This window comes from Doryrhamphus excisus, linkage group LG11 (genome assembly GCF_037039965.1).
Source record: "Doryrhamphus excisus strain RoL-2023G ecotype Guam linkage group LG11, RoL_Dexc_Guam_v1.1, whole genome shotgun sequence".
Lineage (NCBI taxonomy): Eukaryota > Metazoa > Chordata > Actinopteri > Syngnathiformes > Syngnathidae > Doryrhamphus > Doryrhamphus excisus.
Genome location: NC_136367.1, coordinates 6,781,282 through 6,807,410, shown reverse-complemented (window position 1 = coordinate 6,807,410; position 26,129 = coordinate 6,781,282). Strand labels below are relative to the sequence as shown.

At 47.1% G+C, this 26,129-nt stretch overlaps 1 protein-coding gene and 1 long non-coding RNA gene across 5 annotated transcripts in view; one reads left to right on the top strand and one right to left on the bottom strand.

The window, feature by feature from the left end:
- Nucleotides 1-3,493: 3,493 nt before the first annotated feature.
- hivep2a (HIVEP zinc finger 2a) overlaps nt 3,494-26,129 on the top strand; it is a 50,556-nt gene continuing 27,920 nt past the window's right edge. For 2 of the 4 annotated variants that reach the window (XM_058067058.2, XM_058067066.2), the window contains exons 1-3: nt 3,494-3,797; nt 10,536-10,589; nt 24,010-24,067. The gene's annotated coding sequence lies outside the window, so the exon portion shown is untranslated. The remainder of the gene's footprint in view (nt 3,798-10,535; nt 10,590-24,009; nt 24,068-26,129) is intronic. The other 2 variants (XM_058067072.2, XM_058067081.2) reach the window with 1 other exon arrangement.
- Nucleotides 25,234-25,947, bottom strand: LOC144901254 (uncharacterized). The gene is made up of 3 exons (XR_013629422.1): nt 25,762-25,947; nt 25,640-25,684; nt 25,234-25,518 (listed from the first exon to the last, which is right to left on the bottom strand). It is a non-coding gene; the product is annotated as an uncharacterized LOC144901254 (long non-coding RNA).

Below are 26,129 nucleotides of genomic sequence, written 5' to 3'. Positions count from 1 at the left end.
TCTGACTTTTAACGCCTTTGGAGTGACGACATGTTTGGATTTTTCCCACGCAATTTTATGTGTACTGCTTTTTGGAGGAGGAAACTTTATTTGTAATGTCAGGGGTGCCCTAAGTGTGGCGTGGGGGCTATTTTCGGCCTGCAGCTTGATTTTCATTGGTCTCAGCATATTGTAAAAATAATACCATTGAGACAATACAGTTGTTTTGTAGTTTGTAACACATACTGCAAGCATACAGATAAACTGTATATGCTTGTTCAACCACTTTTTGGGGTTTTTGCCCATCATCCACATTCCTTATGTGAAACATGAACACATATTTGTTTCCCTTTTCTTTTTAGCATGAGTCATGCTAAAAAGAAAAGCACATCATGTCAGGCAGCTATTATTACAAAACGGGATTACAAGTTTTTTAGAGGGCGAGGTAGTCATAATGTCACATGAAGGAAATACATTTTTTTTAACTTTATTCGAGATGATGAAATTAGGAAGGTGGTCCACCAGTCTTGTTAGCAAAGTCAGATGGCTTGTGTGCTCTGTCGAGGCTTCTCCATGCATACATCTTTTTTAAAGCTTTGGCTCTTCTTAGAAGTCAATTTGCCGACTGGGTGACGCTTTCGTGTAAACTTACCGTAACAGCTCAGCAAGTTCCTGCTTCACGCTTGTCTTCCTTCCAAGTCAACGGTGGAGGCAGACAATGAAAGGGGATTGAAGCTGCAGTCATATGAGGCCAACGATACATGACTCATGCTCTGGGACTGAAGGCACACGGCACGATGAGAGAGACTTGGCAACAAATGTGTGTGTGTGTTATATATATGTATGTGTGTGTGTGTGTGTGTGCGGCATGTGCTCCGATTACCGTCATCCAAATTTCCAGTACAGATGTTGAAGTCGTCCATTCAGAGAAACTCGGTCACGCGTGGTCTGGCCCACCAACAACATCAACAACGACCTCCACTCTGGAGGCCGACAGGAACATCTCTGACCACACCCATCTTCACCTCCAACTCCATTTCATAATCTGCACCTTGACACTTGTCACCGTGTTTGTACGCAAACACACCCTGAGGGGTTTTTATTTGGGGTAAAAAGGTACACAGTGGTTAGCGCGCAGGCCACGCAGTTAGGAGACCCGAGTTCGATTCCACCCTCGGCCATCTCTGTGTGGAGTTTGCATGTTCTACCTGTGCATGCGTGGGTTTCCCCCCCCATTCCAAAAACATGCTAGGTTAATTGGCGACTCCAAATTGTCCATAGGTATGAATGTTAGTGTGAATGGTTGTTTGTCTATATGTGCCCTGCGATTTGCTGGCCACCAGTCCAGGGTGTACCCCGCCTCTCGCCCAAAGACAGTTGGGATAGGCTCGAGCACCCCCGCGACCCTCATGAGGATAAGCGGTAGAAAACGAATGAATGAAAGGTACACAGTATCAATGAATTAATGCAGATCAAGTGTGCAAACCAGGCTTTAGCTGCCATGCAAGTGTAATAATAAGTTAACTTAATGGTGAACCCTAAAAATACTAAAACGTGTTCTCTTTCTTGTCAACACAGCCACATTGTACTGAGCAGCCAGGATAGAGACATTGCAAATGTTCAAAGACATTCCGCTTCCACTGATGCCATCAACGATAAAACTCAAATCTCCATTTTTCATTTGTGTCTCATCTACAATGTGCTACTGTTGGGTACCAGGATGAAGTACAACTATTTTTTAGTGGGCCTCTGCATGTTGTAAAAATACAATGAATGAATCATTAATGGGCGGCACGGCGGTCTAGTGGTTAGCGCGCAGACCTCACAGCTAGGAGACCAGGGTTCAATTCCCACCCTCGGCCATCTCTGTGTAGAGTTTGCAGAGTCTCCCTGTGGGTTTTCTCCGGGTACTCCGGTTTCCAAAAACATGCTAGGTTAATTGGCGACATAGGTATGAATGTGAGTGTGAATGGTTGTTTGTCTATATGTGCCCTGTGATTGGCTGGCGACCAGTCCAGGGTGTACCCCGCCTCTCGCCCGAAGACAGCTGGGATAGGCTCCAGCACCCCCGCGACCCTCGTGAGGAAAAAGCGGTAGAAAATGAATGAATGAATCATTAATGAGATATTACACTAATTTGCCCTGTCAGCTATAACGCTAAGCTAAGATGGTGTTTTGTTCAGATGGCTCAGCATACAATGGATTGGTTGAAATGTACCAAATGTACCAAATGTACCAAATGACTCCTACCGTGGTGTCTGTAATGCAATGTCACCATGAAACACACCTACAAGAAACCTCATGAGCGTCACGGCAAGCTAATTGTAGCGCCAAGGTGGCAAAACCGATGTCGGGTTGCGCAACAACGCTCATCTTTTTCTTTTCTTTAAGAGTGCATGTTTTTTGGGGGGACTTTACATCCTCTCCATATATGTACATGTGTTTGAGTGCGTGCACCTTCCTGCGTCGGGAAAGCAAATATGCAAATGACCTCATCACAGGCTGCTGCAGGCCGCGGTCGCCATGGTGCTCCGTTGCCACGGCATCACCGCTGACGAGGTCACGCACTGATGAGCCTCTTATAGGCGAAAGCAGACGTTAATCCACTTATAGCTGGCCAGGACTAACACACACACACACACACACAGCATCTACCTAACCTATAAATGACAAGGTTACCGTCCTTGGGCATTTTCTCATGTTTTTATTGGATTCATATTATGATATAAATCTATCTTGAATAGGAAGCGTCATGAAGTGACGCCTGTCATAGATCTCCGTGCTCCACAGTCGCTAACAGAGCCCCTCCTGCTCCACGCTCCATCCGCCGTGGTCCTTAAACACGGGCAGGCCCTCCACCCCACATACCAGACGGCATACTTCTGGTAGCCTCCACCTCGTAGAACTTGAAATCCCCAGTGGCTCATCTCCGGACCCCCTTGAAGACCCCTTTAAGAGATATGAGCTATAGGAATGTTCTGATGCACTTTCCTTATAGTTTGATACTTGACGTTTGCAGGATTCTGGACTTCAGATAGAGAACAGGAACAGGAAGTCAGACACATGACCTTGTGTGTAGCTAACCAAAATATTCCAAACAGCCCTCAGTAAACTGGAATAAATAATACGGTAATAAATTGAAAATGAACATCTTAGCAAAGGCTGTAATGTTCCATTAGATGGTGTAGCATGGACAGGAAACAGTCAGTCAGACAGACAGCCATGCAACTGTGCAGTCAGACAGACAGGTCGTTCCAGAGGTGACGGGGAATCCTGCTCTCTCTAAGCCGGCAGACAGAGCTTCGACCTCGGCCAGTGTTCCTCCTCTCCTCCCCTCCCTCTGCCCTGGTTGCGCGCTGGGGGATCCGACGACGTCACACACACACACACACACACACACACACACACACACACGCACACGCACGTACACGCACACTGACTGTCTATCTCTCAGTGCCTCTCCTCGCTGCTTCTATTCTGGGAAGCGTCGCTCGGAATAACCCCCCGTGTGAGTGCGTGTGCGTGCGTGCGTGTGTGTGTGTGCGTGTCTCCGGATCTCACCCTCACACACACACACGCTCACATTCGCTGTGCTGCCGACTGCAGCGGAGGAGCTCCGGCACCAGAAATCCGGTCGGAAAGGATTCCTTCCATTTTTACGCGCAACTTTTCCCTCCGTCTCGCTCGCAACTCTTTCGTGGATTCCCAGCCGCCGTCCTCTGGATCCGGACCGGCGACCCGAGCGGTGTCAAACTCTCCTGGAACCGGATCGGATCTCCTGTCACCGGGGAAGCTTGTTGTCATTCGGCGGACGGCAGGTAAGAGCCGGCCGGGGAGGAGGGCTCCGTGCTGGGGTGGCTGCTTTGCGGTCGCGGTCTTGTGTTCGGAGCCGGCGAGGGCACGGCGATGCTGGGGAATACCCCGGGCACGCGTCGCCTTGCATGCAGATTACCAGGGTTGCGTAACACCCTGAGGAATTTGCACGGCCGAGCTGGCTGCTGCCAGGCCGGGAGACATGGAGGTGGCGGCGGGCTGCGGCTGGAAGTCAAGCCGTGAGTCCTCATGCTGGGAGCGGCTTGAGCAGCGACACGCACGCACGCTTACACGCACACAAACACACGCAGACACACGCTTACACTTCCGTGGGCTCGTTCACCTGCTGTCATTCGGGTCACTTTGTGGGCTTATTGCTGTCAGTTTGAGCTTTTTGAAAGTGATTATGTCACGCCGCTGCTTCCTTGTTAGTGCAACCTAACTAGCGGGATCCACTTTATTCGTGTTAGTGTGTCCACCACGTCGTACAAACGCTGTGACTTTATGTGCACCGTTTGTTTCCTCTGTTTGTGTGTGTGTCTGCATGAGAGAGAGCGAGCGATGGTGGGTGGTGCGCTGGCTGGTTCCGGGAATGTTCCATGACGTGTTGCCGTCTAGAGGAGGGCCCCGGCCGGGGAGACTTCGACACACGACCGGTGTGTCCCTCCGTGGAGCTTCTAAAGCTGCAACACGGCTCACTCGTCAGCCTTACTTCCCTCTTGTATTGCAGACTGCGCGTCATAATCTTGTGATGCCCCCCCCCCCACCGCTGACTGTGCAGCAAGGGTCAGAGGTTAAAGGTCATGGCCAAGGCCTACTGTGTGCAGCATGGCGCTGAAGGACACTGCGGATGACAATCACGACCTAATCAACATACATTCTAAAGTACACATCAGTAGTTTTAGTGAACATGCTGACTTTGGGGACACTAACCCAGGGATTTTAGCCTTTTTGCTAGCGCTGCCCAACTCTCAGTGGAGATCTGGGGACGCAGGTTCGAGCCCTGGCAGCCCCACAAGTTCTGTAGTATGGAAGTGAATGTTTCCATGTTGAAATGCTTTGGAAATGTGGAACTCTTCCGAATTGTCCATTCATTTTCAATGGGAATGTTGTTGCGGAAAATGTGGAATTGGAGAAGATGTGGGTATTTCTCGGAACGTGTCCTGGAGGAGCTAACATTTTGATGTCGGAATGATTTGAATCAGTTGAGAAATGTGGATGTAGTTAGCGTCCAAAAATGTGAGAGAATTAAAAATGTAAATAGAATAATTGGGGCTAAACGGCGATGGAGTGGTTGGCGCGCAGATCTCACAGCTAGGAGACCCGAGTTCAATCCCACCCTCTGAGTTTTCATGGACCCCGCCTCTCGCCCGAAGACAGCTGGGATAGGCTCCAGCACCCCCGCGACCCTCGTGAGGATAAGCGGTAGAAAATGAATGAATAGAAGAATTGAGCTGTCCGGTACGTCTTCACGAGCCATTCAACTGTGTGAAAATAAAAGTACCAGCACCAACAAGCTGCAGGATAAACAAATAGAAGATATCTTTGTGACAAAAGTGCAAATGTATGTTGAAAGAGTGTAAATATACATAGCATAGCTGTATGATTTCACTCTGCAAACACGGGGGAGGATTTATGGCCCAGCCCTGATAAGGACTTTTTTCCAGAGAAAATGATCAATGCGATGAGAAATCTCACAGGCACGATTTCGAAGTAAGTCACATCTGCACGTGCTGCGTGTCGCCACCGATTTTTAACGAGCGTTGACGCAGTAAAGCCAAACAATGAAGAGTGGCGAAAATGGAAGCGAGGTTTGGACGTGGAGCCAGTCAAAAACAGAAGAACCACAAATGAAGGCTTGCTTCTCAGTAAAAGTCGCTGATGGCCTCGTAAGGAGGCAGCCATTACGGCGCTGCTGGCGTCGTGCACGTGGGAGAGAGCGCACGAGCCATCTGCTGTGTTTGAGCTGGCGTCAGGCAGGTGCTGTGACGATGTCTGCTGCATCTGTTTTTGACCTGAAAATGTTGCTCGTATGTGTGGAGCAGCGGTCGTACCCTCAACCTACCTTGGGGCCGTCGGAGGGTTTCAAGCGGTGGTGTGGACTCGAGTCATGGAACTTGGACTTGAGTCACACACGCCATTATGATGACTCGGAGTTTAACATCAGTGACTCAGGACTTGACTTGACATTTTTCATTAAAAGTATTGAACTCAGCGATTGTTATTGCAGTATGTCTTTATGAATACTATGATGTCATTTCCAACATATTTTCCCGTTGCCTCATTCAAGGCATCTGTTAACCTCCAATCAGGGTTGAGAAGAACCAGCAATGTGAGGATGACATTCCTGTGCTGACTCAAACTTGAATTCACTCCTTTTCTGTGACTAAGTCTTGTCACATATTTAAAAAAAATCCAACAATTGAAATTGCATTTGTCAAATGTAATAGATGTTGTGACATTGTTAAAATGGCGTTTTAACTGTGATTTATGACTTGAAAGGACACAAACGTTTCAAGCGCATGACTTGACTTGACATGAGACCTGACTCGAGACGTGAGACTAAAAACTTGAAACTTCCAAAATACGGACTTACTGCCAACGTCTGGTTTCAAGTACTCCGAAAAAGTACAACTGATACAATGTTTGTTTGGTAGTCCCTCCCCTTCTGCTACGTAGCCAAGATGGTGACTATTTGGGGCAAACACTCGTTACCAAAAAACATTATCAGTGAAGCATAAAGACATAAACATTTAATAATAGTTTAACAGTGGTTCATGTCGGCTGTACATTTGACTCGTATTAGCACATATTCATACATTTTTATCCACTCATCCTTGATGAGATGTTTTTTATGCGAGAAAAAAAATCCAACAATTGAAATTGCATTTGTCAAATGTAATAGATGTTGTGACATTGTTAAAATGGCTGTGATTTATGTGATTTATGACTTGCAAGTACACAAACGTTTCAAGCGTATGACTTGTCTTGACTTGAGACTTGACTCGAGACGTGAGACTAAAAACTTGAAACTTCCAAAATACAGACTTACTGCCAACGTCTGGTTTCAAGTACTCCAAAAAAGTACAACTGTTTTTATTAAAAGCAGTTCAGTTCTTCAGAACATAGTCTTTCTTGTCTGCTGTCGGCTTCCCAGCATGCCTTGCAGCATTTGTTTGGTAAAAGGTTGCCAGAGTTGCATGTTTAGAGTTAACATAGTTGCTGTGTAGGATTCCCTGTAGTAGTAGTAGTAGTAGTAGTAGTAGTAGTAGTAGTCGCCCGTGTGTTTGCTTACCTGCTACGCGGTGTGCTGTCATATTAGTACTGGCGCAGTGATTGTAGTTCCGTCTCGTGATCCGTCTGTTCATTCCACTCGGTGACAAGCTTGTATTGTCTATTGTCTAAGTAACCTTAGATAACCTCTTCTTTCCAGCAATGAAAAGTGGCTCTGACCATCTCTTGTGGGACTCGAGTTTGCCACAGTATATATCAAGTAATATTCATGAGTTCGATCGCCCCGTTCTGAAGGGTCTGCTGTTTGTACGTCCTGGTGGTACCGGCCCTCGGCCATGTTGGAATGATCTTTGCTAAGCTAAGGAAGTTAGCATTTAGTTGTAAAGGCTGATGTTTAATGCAGTTCTTGTATTGGATGTGATCAGATTGTGTACTTAATGAAGTGCTGGTCAGTGTAAATGATCCATTAGCTTTCAGAGGTGGACTGACACATTGTGTAGAGCGCCCGAGCACACAAAGTCGTGCACCTCGCAGCGCAGTAACACAATGCTGCGCACAAAGAGAGCCTCCTTGCGAGACTAAAGAATTTCCGAGCAGCGGTTCCGAGCGCCACAATGGGCCGAGTGTAACTCATCTCGCCGCCCGTCAATACGACTGCAAAGCTTGTCCGGCGTGTAAGCGAGCTGAGCCGGGGAGCTGAAGAGGAACCTGAGAACGAGCCGCTGCGTGCGGGCTGAATTATTAAGACGCACACAAACAGCAATGAGATGCTCGAGTGCATGAGGAGACCAGGAAGCGTGACGGTGGAGGACAGCATCACCGTAGGAGGGAGGAGGACCAAAGGCAAAGGCTCAATGGAATACTTCCGTCAGTACACTTCAACAAGCACACTTCACTCCTCTTTAATCGCCAACATTTGGATCGCCCCATAAAATATCTGCCATCTTTGTTCCTCCATCAACACTCATTACGAATGTGTTTATTCCCTGATTCAAATGAGGCAGAAGTTTTGTTCAGTAGTCCCTCCCCTTCTGTTGCGTAGCCAAGATGGTGACTATTTGGGGTGAACATCCCTGTTAGCTTGATGTTGATGTTCTCCTCCAATTTCGGCCAATTTAATTTGCCGTAAAAGTGGCTGTTGTAATTATTCCATTGTAGAAGAAGTGTTGTCATTTGTTGGAATTTCCCCTGGTGGGACTAATAAAGACATATCTTATTGTACCTTGAACAAAGTACCACATCTCCAAAAAACATTATCAGTGAAGCATAAAGACATAAACGTTTAATAATACTTTAACAGTGGTTCATGTCTGCAATACATTTGACTAGTATTAGCACATATTCATACATTTTTATCCACTCATCCTTGATGAGATGTTTTTTATGCGAGAAAAATGACCTATATTTGGCGGGGGAATACTGTGTGGGGATGCATTGTACTTCTCATCGTACTTACTAAGTGTCGGGATGCAAGGGCACTAATTGGGCCACAGAACAAGCTATGATGGAAAGTAACACAAACTCATACAACTGTCAAGAGGAGGAAATGAAAGTGTTGTTTGTCTATATGTGCCCTGTGATTGGCTGGCCACCAGTCCAGGGTGTACCCCGCCTCTCGCCAGATGTCAGCTGGGATAGGCTGGGATCAGCGTTACAGGGAATAGATGGATGAATTGTTGCTGCATACAAGCATATTCAAGAGTTTGGTGAATTTGTACACGTTGGCAGGTCTGCAGTAACAGTGAACGTACTCCCTGCCTCTCACGCCCCGCCTATTTATCAGTGAATATTACTACCAGTGTTATTGTTACCGAGAATTTTAGCTTTTTCTTGTTCATTCATTCATTCATTCATTTTCTACCGCTTTTCCCCACAAGGGTTGCGGGGGTTGCTGGAGCCTATCCCAGCTGTCTTCGAGCGTGAGGCGGGGTCCACCCTGGACGGGTGGCCAGTCAATCACAGGGCACATATAGACAAACAACCATTCACACTAACATTCATACCTATGGACAATTTGGAGTGGCCAATTAACCTAGCATGTTTTTGGAATGTGGGAGGAAACCGGAGTACCCGGAGAAAACCCACGCATGCACGGGGAGAACATGCAAACTCCACACAGAGATTGCCGAGGGTGGGGAAAGACAAAATAAGAAGCCGAAAAGTTACCACTTCCACACAAAATAGGAGGAGAACTCATTCATTCATTCATCCATTTTCTACTGCTTATCCTCACAAGGGTCGCGAGGGGTGCTGGAAGGCTATCCCAGCTGTCTTCGGGCCAGAGGTGGGGTACTCCCTGGACTGGTGGCCAGCCTATCACAGGGCACATATAGACAAACAACCATTCACACTCACATTCATACCTATGGACAATTTGGAGTGGCCAATTAACCTAGCATGTTTTAGAATGTGGGAGGAAACCGGAGTACCCGGAGAAAACCCACGCATGCACGGGGAGGACATGCAAACTCCACACAGAGATGGCCGAGGGTGGAATTGAACCCTGGTCTCCTACCTGTAAGCTAACCACTAGACCACCGTGCCGCCCCTTTTCTTGTTGAATTTTCTATTTACAATGTGTAGGGGTACGATAACAAACAAGCCGCGGCCTTCAAACGGCCCCCGTGCCGGACTTTAGACACCCTTGTTCGAGATCATCCTGAAGTGGTCGTCTTTGTCCGTCGGACGTTGCTGGCAGTCCGAAGCGCCACAAAGACTCTTTACAGGCGCTAAAAATGAAAAAAGAAAGTCTTAATATGCACAGACGATCTATTTATAACTGGTCCCATGACACCTTGTTGTGTTTAAATAAATGCTGGGGGGGCAGAGGCAGCGTTCCCCAAACTGGCCTACTTTCTCGCCAGCTTGGAGTTCAACTCTTCATGCATTATTGCCTACGACGCTGCTGTTACATCAGCGTTGCAGCATGTCTGCTCCCAATGTCCTCATGCACTCACTGGACACAGCATTAGGTACACCGGCTCTTTCTAATGTTTGTACTCCAACATTTGAGGTTTTAGGGGGCCACCCCGTGATGCTTCCCCCTTACGGTGACTTATCTGCATATTTGCAGTGATGATAACGCCCGGCTTTAAAAGTACCAGGAGATTAAAAGCGACGGCGAGCGCTGACGAGAAAGCCCAGCGGGTTTAAGACGCACCCGAAGAAGGAGACAAAACGACAAAAAGCAACATGAAACTGACGGGATGTGTCGTCTTTGTTTGTTCGTGTTTGTCAGGCGCGTGAGGAAGATGAAGATAACGTTTTTTTAGAAGCGTGAGGGCAGGATCAGAATGTCACCGTGCAGGAAGTAAAAATACTCCACATCAAATTCACTGTCTAATTCTCAGCTAGCAAAACACAGAAAAAACCTCAGTTGTCAACACTGCAGTATACTGTACATCTCTTTGTCCCGTACTTGCACCCCCCCCCACAGTACAGTACAGTACAGTACAGTATAAATATGTCTGCTAAAGTCCATCCTCATGATGTTCCCTCTGCCCCCCCAGGTTCTAGCAACCACTTTGTGGGTTTACTGGGCTGGACCACAGTACCACCACCAGGTAATACTATGTGTGTCTATGTGTGTGTATTTGTGTGTGTGATGTGTCGGTCGCATGTCGGGCCTAGCTAGCTGTGATTGACAGGCGATCTGTGCAAAGACAACTGGGATCAACTTTGAGCTTGAGGTTTCCTGTGTGCTTGCATTGGAATGATTGACGACTTTGTCATGTGACATGTGACTGACACATCAAGAGAATGGCAGAAGAGATATGCTGGGTCTCTAACATAGTACTTCATTTGGTGCACTTCAATAAGTATACCCTGTACGCTGTGTACTTGTGTAATGATGATCATGTGATGCTGTCCCAAATCCTTTACTGTCGTTGTACAATTATCGGAAATGACCATCACAATGTTTACCTTTTTCTCTCCTTTTTATGCTAAATTCTCACCGATTTTGGATATGTTTTGGTTGTTTCCATGACATTACGGCTTAAATATTAAGACTCTTTCCCTCCACCCAGTCACCGTTGGTGTGCCCCTGGGCGCCACCGTGCCCCCAGTGCTGCCCACACATTCTTCTGAATGTGAATTAATGTTTGGTGGTGGTGGTGAGAGGCCAGACTACCCCAGGGCAGCTGTGTCTACAGATGTAGATTACCACCACTAGTGTGGAATATGGGTAATAATGGGTTGACGTCATTGTGAAGCGATTTTTTTTACTTTGAAAAGCGTGTACAGTAAATAATGAATGAAAGGATAAATGGTGTGAAGGTGTGATTGTTGACAAAGACGCTGACGTGGCAGCAAGACCTTCTTTATCAAAATGCTGGCTCTTGCAGCTTTCTTTGGCTCCACTGTGGCTTCTTTTGCTGCCGTGAAGGAAAGAAAAGCAGAGACTTGTGGTATAACTGTGTTACTTAGCAAAGAACTTCATGTAGTAGCTAAGCTAATAGGCTGCTAATGTGGACATTATTAATGGCACAGCTGGACTCATACAGTGTATTAATTACATGACAAGGCAGCTGGGGAATATACGCAAAATACGCAATATTTAGGCGCAAATTTCCAACATGAACTGAAAACATGCTAACCATGCTTTCCACTGGACTATTTTAAAAAATAATTTTATTTCCATTATTTCGACTTGGGCCCTCCACCTTCAGCATCTGTGTACTGAACACTGACCGTGTACTGAATTCTACCGCGTATACTTGTCAGCGTGAAGGCGCTTCTGCACTCAAAAGACTAAGTGTTAGTACATAAGTGCACCAACTAAGACGCAGCAAGAGTCCGCAGTGAAATGGACAAAAAGCGATGTGCCACCTTGCACCAAAGAAGATGAAAAAGTACGAAATGCATGAAGACATGCAGGAGAGGATCTGGATGGGGGCGCCATGGTAACCACAGAGTTGGTACATGCAAGAAAAAAAAGCAGTTAAGTGACCACATTTATCCAAACTCCCTGATTGGCTGAGGCATTCAGGAAGTGAGTGAAACACACACACACACACACACACACACACACACACACAATAGTCTGATTAAATAAAGAAAGTGGGTAGAATAAGGCACGAGGTGAAGATGAAGTGTATATTTTGTTGCCATGGTGATGCCAGCTCGCTAACGGATGCAAGCTGTGTTCTTGACAGAATTACACAGAGAGGAAGGTTTTTTTTTTTCCATGTACACTTTTTGTGTGTGTGTGTGTGTATGTGAGCTCTCCAATGAGATAACACATTTGAATAGTAGCATGGCACACGACTGTTGCCCGGACGACTGCAATTTTTCCGCTTCCCGTTTCCTCCACGCAGCCTCGTGCCCACCGAACGCTTTGTTTGCGCATTCAAATCACATGAAAACTTGTGTGTATGCTTTAGTGCGACACGGAACCTATCACTTCCGTGTCGTTCAGCATGCAAATGACAGCTTTGTTGCTTCTGCAGCTTCCTACACTTCCTACACGGCCCTGCGTGCATGTGCGTGTGTGTGTGTGTGTTTGTGTGCATATATTTGAGCGAGTGTGAGCGAGCGCAAGTGTGAAATGCTGTGTCCAAGTGGTTGAATGTGTGACTCCATATTTACACTGCCCATGCATGTTTAATGCATGTTAGCGCCAGGTGTGTGCTAGTGTGCGTGTGTGTGTGTGTGTCTCTCCTTTGTACATGGACAGCCTCATATACGGGAAGTGTGAACATCCCGGAACAGCTTGTTGAGATATATTTGACACATGAACAGACAATTTGAATGTGTGCTTTATGCAAACAAGCGAGCATTAGCCACCTAGCCCTGTTGAAAATGTCTCTATCGGGAAATCTCAGTGCTTGAACACAATCCAGGACGCTGGTCAACATCAGTTTGGGAACTTTTCCCGAGGGGAAAATCATGTCAGTATATAGGATTGTTAGAATGATCCGTTCCAGAGTCAAACTGCAGCCACACAGGCCGTGTTTGAGGTCGCATTCCTCCGGCTGAATTATGCTAGAGCGTATATAGTCGCTACATGGACCATGAATACATAAATACATTTATTCATCACGCAATAACTGAAAATGAACTCGATCATTTTGTCTGTCGCTTCTCCAAACAGGAAGGAAGAGGGTTCACTCTGTTCACTCTTGGCTCCTTTGTTCCATAGAAGAACAGCATGAACGGAGTGAGCCCTTTTGTAAATAATGTACTAAATGATTTACACGTAGGTAGAAAAAGTCCATTGAAACGATGTTGGAATTTTCCGTCGGAGGGGGCGTGGTTGCCTTTGGATGTTTCCTGCTTTGCAATCCCTGTGGGGCTGGCAGTCATGTGAAAAGTCACATGACGCGGAATGAAAGGCGGCAGGTCTTGTTTGACAAAGCTCTTTGTTTGATCCTCTGTCAGTGTTTGTCTTCGCTGATACTTTTGACCTTTTCGGAGGCGCTGCCAGCCCCCCCCCCCCCCCCCCCCCCCCCCCCAGGCCGCTCTGTGGTCAAGTGGGGGCGTCGCTCGTAGCCGCCAGCCGCTGCTAACACAGATGCCGCAGAGAGGATGTCTTGTGGGCGGAGAGAGACGGGCCGATGAATGGCGGGAGGACAAGGTCGAGAGGAGGGGAGGAAGGATGTTAATTATTCCTCCTCCGTCCTCGCTTGTCGACCAGCAGCCCTCGCCTGTTTCCTTCCTCCTCCAACATCTTCATGCTTTATGCTCTTTCTGTGGACAGCAGGAGCAATCAGGATGCCCTGAAGAGTGACTGACAGGCCAAAAGCGCCTCATGTTCTGACCTAAAGGAGGAAATGTACCATGAGGAACTTGTTTTTTTCTCTGTTCCTTTGCTGTCATTCACTCCTCTTTCATTCTGCTGCTTCCTTGCATCCTACACCCTTCTCACCTTTTGTCCTCTTTCCACTGCCTCCTCGTCACCTTGCCTCCTTCATCTCCGTCACGGTCTCAGTCTCCCCTGTCGGCGAGGAACAGGTGGCCGGCCCCTGTCGCGCCGCTCGCTGGCTTCCTGCCCCAGACGGGAGGAAGAGGAGGGCGAGAGGAAGGACGGCGTTGAGCTGTACTGAGGAGGAGGAAGAGGAGGGCCGGGATGAAGGCTGTTATTTAGAGATGGAGAGCAGTCAATTTGGAGAGCAAAGCTGTCATTTTCACAACATCATTTCCTGTCCTCACACAGGAAGTGGAGATGCTGGAAGGAGCGTCACCAGCAGGTGCATAAACGATGTGAAACACGACGCGTCATCTTGGCATGTCCTTGCTTACGAGATTTCTTTGCTAGCATCTAAATTCCACTGAATTCCACCTTCCTCTCCTCGACTAATCTTAATCTCATGCCGCTGACATATTTTTTTCAGGGGAAAGGGATTGGGCTTTTACTGTAGCAGCTAGGATTAGCTGCCGCTAGCTAGCCATCAGCGCTAACTCCATATGCGTGGCATTAAGACAAGATAAGCTCCACGCTAGCACTAGGCTGGGTATTAGTTGCTAAGAAGCTAGCATGGCTGGCTAGCTCTGGTTCAGTCAAACGTGGGGGCATGTCAACGTTTGCGTTTGAAAATAAGACCAAAGTGCTACATCATTATCCACGCAGATCGCTGTGGATGGAGCGTGGGTACCGTCGTCATCGTCAGCTACGGTACCGCAGATAGTTTTTAATGATGGATGATACATGGGAAGTGGAAGGATGACGGAAAGGAAGGGCTGCACGGCGGTCGTGTGGTTAGCGTGCTGACCTCACAACTTGGAGACCCGGATTCAATTCCACCCTCGGCCATCTCTGTGTGGAGTTTGCATGTTCTCCCCGTGCATGCGTGGGTTTTCTCCGGGTACTCCGGTTTCCTCCCACATTCCAAAAACATGCTAGGTTAATTGGCCACTCCAAAATGTGAGTGTGAATGGTTGTTTGTCTATATGTGCCCTGTGATTGGCTGGCCACCAGTCCAGGGTGTACCCCGCCTCTCGCCCCAAGACAGCTGGGATAGGCTCCAGCACCTCCGTGGCCCTCGTGAGGATAAGCGGTAGAAAATGAATGAATGAAGTTGTTAAATTCTATTTTTACAGCCACGGGTTGCAAACGGCCCCCGAGCGGCACTTTGAACGCCCCTTGGTTAGCCTTAAAGTTCTTCAGCACCCGAAATCTTCTTGTCCTCTTCACCTCTTCCCATTTCCTTCCCTTGTCTCCTTTGCCTCATCTTACTCCATGCATCCTTCATCCTAAAAGCAAAAAAAAGAAGAAAAATCCTCCTTTCTTCTGTGTGCTGACAGCAAGAGGTCTCTCTTTGTCTTTCCTTCTCAAGGCGGTGACAGCACGTGAGGACACATTCAAGTCATTTATTTGGGTGTTTCATCATACCTGTGTGTGTGTGTGTGTGTGCGTGTGTCATGTTGTGTCCTACATCGATCTAATTCCCAGAGGATATCAAACCAAGTAAGCGGAGAGCTTAAAATATCTATGCAAATATATTCAAATGAGTCTTTTTTTGAAGGTTGTTTGGAGATGTTCCTTTCTCAGTTGGGAAGTTTTGGATGAAAGTGAAGCTCTGGATGCTTCTTTTGTTCGGGTTGGGACTTAAAATAGTATCCATTATCGGTGTTTAAAGGGCCTTTAAGGGTAGAGCAGCAGGACCTTTTCAATGTTGACCGGCTGGAAGGTTCTGGAAGGTTCTGGATTTCCCCTCAGGATTTGCTTGGTGACCTTTTAGTAGACCTCCCATCCACAGACTGTGTGGGTTGTCTGGGGTTGTGGGTTGTCTGGGTGTGCATGACTGCCACCCGCAGCACTGGAGTGGATTTAGCGGCCCCCCCTGCTGGCCGGCGGTGGCACGAGGAGGTTTTCTGAGCGAGCGAGAACGTCAACAAACATAGCACTTATCTCCATCGTCAGGCAGGACCACCTCAGGCACTTAAAGGTTTCCTGTTTGGTTTGTGGTGCTCCATAAAGTCACCGAGGTCCACTTTTATTTTCTTTTGTGTGTGCGTCAGTGTCTGTCTGCGTGTGGGCGGGGTTTTGTGTGTGCATGTGTGTGCGTGTGTCGTTGTTTGTGTAGTGAGAGATGGTGGGAAAAGAAGAACCTCTGACGCCTTCACAGATGTTGACATGAACTTTCACACACTAAGAAGTCAACCACTACTGGATTGGCCTTTCTGGTTGATGATATTGATTATTGATTATCTCCTCTTCGTGTTTGTTCTCACGTAGGGAATCCATTTCTGAAATAGATTAGATAGAAACCTTCATCACCTTCATCCTTTCCATCCAACTCCTCCTTCATCTCTGCATAATCCCCCTTCATTTTCATCCCTCTTCTGACCTCCCATCCATCTCCTCTGGTCTATCTCCTCATCTTCATCTCGTGTTCTTTTCTCCTTCATAGCCTCGCCATTGTCTCCATCCTGTCCTTTCTCCGCCCCTTCATCTTCTCCTCCAACTTTTCACCCATCGTCACCTCTGGCCTGTCCTCAGATCTCCTCTCTCTTCTGAAACCTCAAGCTCCTCTTCCCCATCCACTGTTCTTTTCCTCCATCTTTCTCCATCCATCTTTCCTCCTTCATCCCCTGATTCCGGTCCCACCGCCATCCTGTCCTCCATCCTCCCGAGGAGAAGTTATATTTAGCTCTCCTGGCCAAGATGGCTTCATGAAGAGTGTGTGGGGTGGAGACGGGGACACGCTGTAGTGTTACATAAGAGCCCCTCTTATATAATTGGATGCATATTTGATGGCCAGTGTTGCTCTTGTAATGCAGAGAGAGACCGGGGACGGGATTTTCTCTGGACACACTTTAGCCTCTCAGAGCTGTTGCGTCACGGCCGAGCTGAACGTCCAGCAGGAAGTCAGATCTGGAACGCACCAGGTGGTCCAGGTCCTGGTCCTGGTTCTGGTCCAGGTCCTGGTCCTGCCAAGAGCTCTCAGGTGTGGGTTTTCCCCTCCGGAATGAAAGCAGCGTTCCCACATGGCTTTAACGTGGCTTCCCGACACACTGCAGACATTTTCCAGCTTTCTGGATCCTGAATTCTGATGGTAAACAACTTTGTTTTTTTTGCGGCTTTATTGCTTGGAAGCTTGGAGTGACTCAGCAGCTGACCAGAACTTTATTTCACCTCCAATTGCTCACAAAGCCCAAGACTTGGCTTGATTGAAGCGCTTTGCTGAGAACAATCAATTAAAGCACACAAAGTTTCTTCTCACAAAAATGTTCATGTGGAAACTGCAGGCCTCCATGAAGTGTTGACAAAAGTCACACCACGTTGGTTCCCACAAGACGGCACCAAGTGTCTGAGGGCGGGACGTCATTGTCTCATTTGCATCAGCAGCCTGGACACCAAACCAAGTCTTTCTTATATTTGGGACTTTATTGCCATAATATTTGGACTTTATTCCTATAATATTAGGACTTCTTTGCTAACATAATTTCCCACAAAATTTCAGCTTTGTTCTTTTGTTTTGTTTGTTTTTAATAATAATATAATAATATAACTTAAAAAAACATATATTTCTTTAAATATTTCAACTATACGCTACTAAAATCATTATTCCTCATCATTTTATGACTTTATTTTCATGATATGTTTTTCTTTTAGAATATTGCCATAATATTTGGACTTTATTCCTATAATATTAGGACTTCTTTGCTAACATAATTTTCCACAAAATTTCAACTTTATTCTTTTGTTTTGTTTGTTTTTAATAATATTAATATAATATAATAATATAACTTAAAAACATATTTCTTTAAATATTTCAACTATACGCTACTAAAATAACATCATTATTCCTCATCATTTTATGACTTTATTTTCATGAAATGTTTCTCTTTTAGAATACAGCTTTTTTCCACTTAATATTTTGATTTTATTCTGGGAAATTATAGCTGTTTTTTGTAATTTTCCAACTATTTCTTGTTGTAAATTTTCTTCTTAAAATGATGACTTTATTGCCATAATATTTTGACTTTATTCTTATAACATTGCCGGAATAAATGAGTGCCGAACGGCAGTTTGTGCATTTGGCAGTGTGCGCTCTGAAGAGAAGGAGGTGGTACGAATGGCCGCACACGACAACACGAAAGGAAGAAACAAAGCAAAGCTTCGCGGCTCGGCGGCGGCGTCAAAGCAGCTAATGTGTTGTGACTGTGCCAGTGGCGTAGAGGTTGACCTTCTGCTGACGATGGGCGTCAGATAACGAGTTTACGTAACACTTAACCTCTCGCCCGTGTTGTTTACATCGATTAGGCCGCTCCGGCTGACGTACGACAGGCTCGCGCCGGGCGCTGGCCTTCCAGTCCATCAGCTGGCAGATCAATCAGAGCCTAATGAGATAAACGAGCTCACTAATTAGTTAAACGAGCGCTGGCTGGCGGTCGCAGGCGGAGGCCGCTTGGCAGCAGGCAGCGTTTCCTCGACATTCTCTTTCCACACTTTCACCGTTCTCGGCCTGTCGGTGCTCGTCTGGTCGGCGGATCGGTGGATGCTGCGGTGACTCACGTTGCGGTGGGGACTTGTCACTCTTTAGGATTGTGGGCGGGGCCACGTGTCTTCATGACAATGCGCTAGTTGAAGCTAGTTTCACCTCATGACTCACGCTGACTAACGCTGTCACCATTCATCCCGCCTCCACGCTGTCAGAACCCTCCGACGTGTCTCTGCACGTCAGCTGGCCCGGCCTCGCTCCGCAGAGCGAAAACGATATGGAGCTGCCCCCCCCCAAGGCAGACCCGGCTATGTGTCCCCCTGCCGCCCCACAAGCCCCCCCCGGCCGCGGTGGTCCCGGAGACAGGAAGCGGCGTCGTGTTACACGCTCACAGATAAAGAGCCTGTCAGTCACAGCTGACCGAGTCCAAGCGGCTCAGCCTCCGCTGGGAGTCCAGCTCTTGTTCTTCTTCTACACATCATCACGCCCAACGCACCACGCCCACTTCCTGTACATGCAACAATGTGAGCGCCAGCAATCAGCAGACGTCACTTTATCCTCCCTGATTCAACTTGAAGCTAACCTTTGGTCTTCTGACTCGTTAGCGTTAATGAATCTCACTTTGAGCTTCACACCAACCCGGTGTTAACCTTTGACTGGGGGGGGGGGGGCGGTACCACTTTGTCATGGATTGGTACTTCAGTGTCAGGCTGATGGCTGGCTTCATTTTGGGGACAGCAAGGCAGCAAAATGCAAAACATAAAAGGTTTATCCTTGGTGTAAACAGCTTTGGGGAATTAAACACGACACACTGCTGCTACTGGCACACACGCAATTGTCAAAGAAACAAAATCCTTTGAAATGACAACTTTTATTCACACACTTCAGTGGGGGTATGCTGGAGCCTATTTCAGCTGGTGGCCAGCCAATCACAGGGCACATATAGACAAACAACCATTCACACTCACATTCATACCTATGGACAATTTGGAGTGGCCAATTAACCTAGCATGTTTTTGGAATGGGGGAGGAAATGGGTGGAGAAAACCCACACCAGCACGTGGAGAACATGCAAACTCCATACAGAGATAGCCGAGGGTGGCATTGAACACGGATCTCCTAACTGTGAGGCCTGTGCGCCAACCACTTGTCCACCGTGCAGCCCTAACTAAATATATTCATTCATTTATTTTCTCCCGCTTATCCTCACGAGGGTCACGGGGGTGCTGGAGCCCAGCTGTCTTGGGGCGAGAGGTGGGGTACACCCTGGACTGGTGGCCACCCAATCACAGGGCACATATAGACAAACTACCATTCACACTCACATTCATACCTATGGACAATTTGGAGTGGCCAATTAACCTAGCATGTTTTTGGAATGTGGGAGGAAATGGGGGAGTACCCGGAGAAAACCCACGCATGCACGGGGAGAACATGCTAACTCCACACAGAGGTGGCTGAGGGTGGAATTGAACTCGGGTCTCCTGGCTGTGAGGCCTGCTTGCTAACCACTCTCCCTTACTAAATATATATAATAGAAAAATACACACATACACTATGTACAGTGTGTGTGTGTGTGTGTGTGTGTGTCTCACAGCAGGTGGTCTGCCAGGCTGGAGGTCAGGGCTCCATGCAGGCCAGAATAGCACAGAGGGGCATTCCCCAAACCCCAAATGTGAGGAGGCCGGCAGCAAAGAGATCAGACCGGCTTTCACAAAGTCAGAGAGGGAGGGGGGGGCAGAGGGACAGCTGTGTGTCAAGTGTGTGTGTGTGTGTCAGAGAGATGTGCTTCGTTGCATAACAGTCCAATGGGTCCCCCCCCGTCCCCCCCCGCGGCTTCCAGGCTGCAGCCGTCCCTCCCAGTCCTCAGCGTCACCAAAGCAAACAACCACTTTAGTGTTTGTGCTTCCCAAGCATCCATCAGCTGACATCCAACATCTCCACTTGTCCATCCACGCTAACGACGTTCCCATATGTAAGACACTTAGGCACAGTACTAAACTGCTTCCACAACATTTGGGGGGGTGTCTAAGAAAAGGGTCTTCCTCAAAGCTGGAAGCATAAAAGAATGGAGACTCCGAGCTCTCATTCTGTGTCCCAATACTTTAGTCGGTAGTGTGTGGAAGGTATTTTTGGGTGGAGGTGCTGGCAGATAAATTCCATCATCAAATATTCATCCTGTAAAGATGAATACAGGAAATGAAGATTATTAGCAAAGAGGAAAAATCCAGAAGACAAATTGGTGTTGGAATGACTTTGGGGATGTTTATTGGAATCCATCATGTCGGAATGGTTTGATACGGTTGACAAATGTGGACATTTTTGGGTGTCAAAAAACACATTTTGGTCATTTCATTACTATGAATGTATCATTATTACTATGTGTTGTTTCTACTGACTGAGTGTGTGTGGGAGAGCTAGAGAGAGAGAGAGAGAGAGAGAGAGAGAGAGAAGAAGCCGGTCCTTGCAAAAGTGCCGTGAGCGTCGGCCTGGATGCACCCCCCCACTGATGGCCCCTCTATCTATTTCTGGCTCTGCATCATGCCTGGGCTTTACTCCTGTGGCAAGAGGAGTGTTTCTCTAGGGCTCCCACTCTCCTACACACACACACACACACACACAGCATGGTGAAGCAGAGAGCACATGTAAACACACACACACACACAGAGGTGGATGGATAGTCATGATGAGGTGAACCGGTGTGTGTGTGTCTGTAAGAAAAGGAAGTGTGGCAGGTGGCTGTCTGTTGCCGTGGCGATGGAAGGAAACGAAATAAGTCAAGTTAGTCCATCAGTCTAGATTATTCTATAGGAGGGGGCACCGACCTTTTTCAAAGCGAAAGCTACTTCCTCATGCCAAGCAGTTTGATACCAATAGATAATTTGCTGATGAACTTTATATGATGAACTATATGTTAGTATGAATCATTTGAACACTAATGACCATTGTTATCATAAACATTTCTCACAATAAATATCAACAATGATGATTTCATAAGAAAATAAATGCTTTTCTACCTCTATTTTTTCAACGCCTCCAACCGTTATATAGTTATACATCACAGTGTCCCATGTTGACCAGCTACTAACTGTGAATTAGTTGGAACAAATAAGACATCATGGCCGACACTCTTCTTCCTGTCGTACTTGCCCCCAGTTGAGCTCTCATTCATTGTGACAATTTTTTTGTTTTTTTCCCCTCAATTTGCTCGACCGCTAGCTTGATCCCACCAGGTTGGTACGAGCTCCACTTTTAGAACCGGCCCATCAGGGGCGACCCGGTGCCCGCGTCCTCCGTGTTGGTGACCACTGTTCTACGTCTATGTTTCATCAAGTGTGTGTGCGGTGTGAGTATCCTGGTGTGCCGTTGTCGTGGTGACGCAGCAGCCGTCAGTGACAGGCAGACAAGCAGACAGACAGGCGGTCCGTTGGTACTTCAAGAGCAGCGTAGGAAGTTCTGTTGGGACGCCAAGTGTGCTAAACCATTTTTCCATTCACAAATTCTCAGACAGTGAAGTGTCCTGCTTTGCTTTGCCCTGATGTGTGTGTGTGTGTGTGTGTGTGTGTGTGTGTCTGACTCCGTGGAATAAGCCGTGTGAGTCTAAGGTGGCCTTCGTCATCTTCTCTGTCCAGACTGAGGAGCTCACTTGGTGCTGTGAGCTTAGTCAGTGTTAGCATTTGTGCTAAAGCTAACTATGTATAAAGGACTCTTCTTCCTGTGTTTTTAAATCCCACATTTTTGTCTGATTGGAAACCATCTTTCCTTACAGGAAATAATGTAAGTAGGAATAGTCTGTTCCAGGGTCAAACTGTGGCCTTCATTATGCTACAATTCCGAATCCAAAAAGTGGGGATGGATAGCGCTCCACAGCATTCCATTTGACACACATCACATGTGACAGTACATCATGTGACATACGTATATTTCCACTTGAATCCACTGATAGTTTGTTCCGTTTGTAAGATTAAGAAGAAACTACAACGTGGTCATGACATGTGTCACACTGCGCATCTGACCTACATTTAGCTGTGTGTGTGTGTGTGTGTTGCAGCACAGCCACAAACTCATGTTACAAAACACACCGCAGCTTCCTCTTCGTATCACACACACACGCACACACACTGAGGACAGGTGGCCGTATCACCTTGACGTCCAGGTTGGATGACACACTCCACATTCATCTTTTCTCCATGGATCTCTCTCTCTCTCTCTCTCTCTCGCTCACTCTCTCGCTCTCATTCTCTCTCTGCAGGTATAAAGCCATCACACCGTCTGTGCTGCCCACCCTGCCAGGAAAACACACACACACACACAGAACAGGAAGTGGCAGGATATCATAGCCTCTGGCAAACAGAGCTGGAGGATGAAGGCGGGACAGATGGAGGGATGAGGATGAGGTGTGTGGTGGAGGTAGTGATGAAGATGGAGAAGTCTTGAGCGTTGTCTCAAATGAAATACTTCAATGACAATACTGTGTACACTGTGTACTTAGTTCCCCAGTGTCTGCTTTATGACATTGCAGGGATTTCCCAGATACATTACCCCCCCCATACTATACTATACTATACTATACTATACTATACTATACTATACTATACTATACTATACTATACTATACTATAGTATACTATAGTGAGGGTGGAAAGTGTCCATCATCAATACAATAAAGACCAAGTGGAAGTACGCGAGTGAAGCAGTTGAAGCACAGTCTTGGTGATGGCACCGTCAACCTGACCAATCCTTCTTCTCTCTCCTCCTCATCTTCACCCCTCACTGAGGTAGCGACCTCGCTGCCTCGTCCTCCGACCTCCGACCCCAAGGAAGCAAACGTCGCAGGGACGACGTGGAAGGTCAACTGTCGTCTGGCAAACGCTACGCTTTCCTCGTCCTCCCTGATGCGTAAAACTAGATGCGTGAGCAGGGAGAGTCCTGTGTGTGTGTGTGTGTGTGTGTGTGTGTGGTTGGAATGTGGAGGCTCGTAAGTCACCTCTGATTTTCCACTCCCGCTGGGACACATCCCATTATCAGTTTTATACGAAACTAGGAAATTCCTCTGTGGTTTGTGTGAGTTTGAGACTGTGTTAGCATCAGGTGGGAGGTGGCCTGTGTGTGTGTGTGTGTGTGTGTGTGTGTGTGTGTGTGTGTGTGGAGCTCAGCGGTGAAATAAAAAACCCAAGCACCCCCCCCTCCACCTCCCACTCCTGTGACCTACTTCTTTAAAATGTTCAGCTGAGTCCAGCAGAGAGTACAAAAATTCAAACTTGCTCTCTGAGGATGTTTGTGGCATTTGGTTGAATTGTTGCCATGGTAACAAATCAAATATAACAGGATGATGTCACGGTGAGCAGCAGCGCCAAGCTAAGTGCCGTCTTATGTTTCCACCGGCTTGGGGATTGATATGATGTGTTGTGATGTGGCCATCGGCGTGTTGCCCGTGTGAAGCTGCTCGCACCTTATCTGCTCACTTCCTGTTTGACTTCTTCTGCAGGTTGTGACGTCTGACGTTGAGTCTTCGAGTGAGCCTTTCCGCCACTTCCTGTGCGACTTCCTGTTGACTTCCCCACACACTCATGCTGTGTGTTGTGTTCTCTTGCAGGGTGGCTCCTCGTGCACCACGGTCTCTGGGGCCAAACTGAGCATGTGCAGACCAGCAGGTAGGCCACAACACAGCACAGCGCCCCCTGCCGGCGCCCCCTGCCCATACAGCATTTAGTTTGATGCAATTGTGTTTGTTGACCATGTGCGCCGTGCAGGGCCGAGCAGAGTGGCTTGTGCAACGTGGATTTAGTGGGTGTGATGAAGTATGTGCGGCTCATAAACACCAGAGTGAAACACAGTGTGCGCTTCTACCAAGAATGTTTTTTTTTTTATGAGCGTTACATGCTGACTTGCTGGTGAAGCTCAGAGCAGCAAAGTCAAGCAAGAACAGCAAAAACAGTCCTTCCTGACGCAGCATTATGACTTCTTATTTACTGCTAATGATTCATTGCTGGCGTTGCCGTGGAGCTTCTGTCTCCTCCGCTTTTCGCTCTTTGCTTGTTTTTCTTTGTGGACTTTGTGGACCATCGAAGTCCACCATCGAAGCTGCTCGTTGTTGTCGCTGCCCCGTGAAGACTTTTGGACGTCACCTGGTCTGCTTGACACATTGCAAGCGTCTGTCGTCTGGTTTTATTTTGAAAAGCCACCACATTTTGCAGCTGTGACTTCCTGCTTAGCTCACTTTGGGATGCTGAAGCAGCATGGAAACAAGGGCTGTCCAAAGTGTGGCCCAGGGGCCATGTGTAGCAGATTCTTTTCAATAATTTTAGAGCCCGCTGTGGTGTATTGGTCAGCGTTCTGGACTTCAGAGCTGACACCTCGGGTTTGAATCTCTACTAGTAAGCACCGTCGGTATTCTTCAGGAAGGGCATCCGGAATATAAAGGGCTCCAGACAAATATTTTACAACCATAAACTCAAAATACGAAGAGAAAAAAGTTGTAATTTTGCAAGAATAATGTAATATTATGTGAAAAAATAACCTAATTTTATTAGCATTAAAGATTAAACAACATTAAACATTAAAAATTAAGTAAAATCAAGTCACAATATTCACAAAATAAAATTTACAAAGGTTCTTTAAGAATGTTGAAATATTTGAAAAAAAAGAGCAATATTGTGGGGGAAAAAATCTTGTTAAGGGGATTTGCCACTGCAGTACCCAGCATGTCTTGCGGGCACAAGTAATAGTTATAGTTAGGGGTTTGTTGTTGGTGCTTAGTCGTGATACAGAATGGTAGTTATATATTTTTAATGATTTGTACGGTGAGTAACATGACGGTCTGTCCGTATGTCACGCTACTTGTTGGCTATGGCTTCCACATTGAAGAGCAAGCTGAAGTAGCTCTGATAATAGCTCTATGCTACAATGCCATCTACTGGATGGCGTTGGAAAGACAAGCCACATAGACACCCTATTGTAATGTGTTTGTAAGTGACAGCCAGCAAATCTTTCTGTGGCGGTCCAAATGTATCTGTTGTGGGCCGTCACGAACGCACGGGAAACCCCGCAGCCCACCAATGTCATTTCTTTTCCTGTTTTTCTGCTGTTGAGCGTCCTGGCAGACCTGCCGGCAGCAAAGAGGACAGAATTTCAATTTGACCTCAAGCAGAAATGAAACTAAAGTCAGCTGGAAAGCAAACATGGCTGCCATCTTGGATAAGTAGTCAAACATCTGTAGGGGTTACCTGCACACACTGGACACTCACATCAAGCTCTTGCTTTTGTCAACGCTGTGCAACACACACACACGCACAGAAGTGATTGGCGTTGGGCCGAGTGTTGCGTGCCAAAGTTATGAAATGATTACCTTTCAACAAGTCTCCTCTCCGCCAGGACTCTGGAAAGCTGCTTTGAGAAGCTCTCGCTCCTTCGTGTCCGTGCTCCCTCAGATGTTCTGCTTGTGTCCAGATGTTTCTGCGACACGCCACAGCGCTTGTCATCAATGTGCTGCGAGCTCACAAACATCGCAGATTTACAACGCAAGCCGCCGCTTGTCGTGTTGGTTTGAGGCGGCGCATTGAAGATGTTGGCAATCGCACACACGCGTCTCTGCCAGCTCTGTGGAAGCTGGGTGTCGGCAACAGCTGCTACTTGGAGACACTAATGAACCGGTGATGACACAAAGTGGTCGGTGAAAAGTGTGTGTCGTCATGTCATGTGACCTCACATTCATGC